Source organism: Cyprinodon variegatus, unplaced genomic scaffold, assembly GCF_000732505.1.
Source record: "Cyprinodon variegatus isolate N-32 unplaced genomic scaffold, C_variegatus-1.0 Scaffold1209, whole genome shotgun sequence".
NCBI lineage: Eukaryota > Metazoa > Chordata > Actinopteri > Cyprinodontiformes > Cyprinodontidae > Cyprinodon > Cyprinodon variegatus.
Genome location: NW_015151662.1, coordinates 187,597 through 189,697, shown reverse-complemented (window position 1 = coordinate 189,697; position 2,101 = coordinate 187,597).

Below are 2,101 nucleotides of genomic sequence, written 5' to 3'. Positions count from 1 at the left end.
GGGGTGGGGGGTAGGGTGATAACCTGCTGGACCAGTTGGTTTAAGTGACGCACCAGGACAATAAAAGTGGGCTGCGGTGATAGTGTGGTAGGCGATCCCGAGGAAAACAAAAAATCTATTATTGAACTAAAACTATTCTAGGAACACAGTTCATGCATAACACACCTACAGTCACACACATCTTTTACCAGGCTCAGAACTCTATGTAATATTTTTATAAATGCTACTCTCTTAAATCTCATCTAGATCATACAAAAATACATAAACACATATGTTTAAATGTCTAAACCATGGAAATGTTAATATATGACAAAAGATAACTTAGTTAAAAGCTATCCAAAACAATTTCCAATAAAATGAAGCTTTAACTATGACCACGATTTCACCTTTCTTCCAGAAGCTTGATTACTGCAAGACCCTTAGAAACTGGAAGTCACCTAATAAGATTTGCTTGATAACACAAAGTAGGCTAAAGAACTACTAAATCAGCTACTGTATAGTGAAGTAGATAGGTTTGATGAATGTCTTTCTATTAAAGGTAGCACATGATGCATTGATGCATTGGTAGCAGCAAAATGTATTAAAAATCCCATCTAGAAATTACAATCTCATCTCTTAAAAAATATTATCTGCCTGATATTATTAGCAAGAATTAGCAAGAATAGAATAGAATAGAAAATCCCTTTATTGTCCTACAATGGGGAAATTCTGTTGTTACAGCAGCAAAAAGATTATAGAAAAAATGGTCACACAAATGTGGGCCTTAGAGGAGTGTATAAGAATAACATAATACTGAAGTGTTAAAAAATAAGCAGAGGAATCGTTTTCTTATTCATAGAGGGAAAGTGTTTAAAATGAAGAATGAGAATATCTTGGCTGGAAGTAGAGATAGAGGATTCAGAGTGCTGGAAAATATTCTCACCAGCAAAAGAGACAACGTTAAATTAAGTTAAATGTAAAACCTATAGGCATCAATAGATTATTACTTTAAGTGAATTCAAATTTTACAAACTGTTTAAAGACATTTTTTTTGCCTTTTCTTACTCATTTTGTATGACCTCGAAAGCAAACATTGTGAGAAAAACAGTTTTAAAAACTTTTAAATCCAAAAAAGTTAAAAACAATTCAATGGACTTTGTTTCCAAGTTTGAAGACGTTTCCATTCCCATTCAGGAAGATTTTTCCAATTCAAAATGTCAAAATCAGCATTGAGTTCAAAGCTTTCTTGAGTTTGCCTGCAATAGCCTATACTAGTCTATGCCTCTGAAATGGGAGTCATTAGGGGGAATTGTTGGCCTTGCCAATGTTTTAGTCCCTTGCATGGGGGTGGGGGTTGCGATGATAGTGGGAAGAAATCAACTCTATTGCTGCATTGTAGATTTTTGAAAAGCTGAAACCTGAGTCCACCCCCTCTGTTTAAGGTTGGGTTTTCTTTCTTAACATAAATGGCTTCCTTCACACCCCTTTAAAACCACCTGTCTTCTTTGTCCAACATGTCCAAAAGAACTTCTTTTGGAATGACTATGACCTGGATGAGTGAGAATCCCATCATGAAAAGGGACAGATGGATCCAGTATTCAAGGTGAGACAGCCAGTAGGAAAGTTCAAAACATTAATTAACATAAAAACAGACAGCTCCTGAGGACCTGCGGACCTGTAGCGACTGCAGGAGGGATGCGGGCACTGCCCAATCACTGACACTCTGGGAGAAACACAGGTAAGTGACCACGATCATCTGAACAGAAGATGATTATTAGAATGAGTCACTTACCTGGTTTAACAGTTCAGTCCATCCTCTCAATCTTAGGCAGGATAAGCCAATGCACTGCACATGACTCCGATCCAGGACAGGGATTCAGATCAGACTGGAGTAGTACTGGAATCCAGGAGTTTGCAGTCTGGTCAGGGGTTCGGATCCACTAAGGAACAGACAGATCCGGGTTCCAGGAATCCATCAGAGCGTGAACGCAGTTTCAGAGTCCCGTGCATCGAGCATCCAGCTCATACAGAAACACACCTTGGAGGACAGATTCAGAGTTCCGTGCATTGAGCATCCAGCTCATACAGAAACACACCTTGGAGGACAGATTCAGAGTTCCGT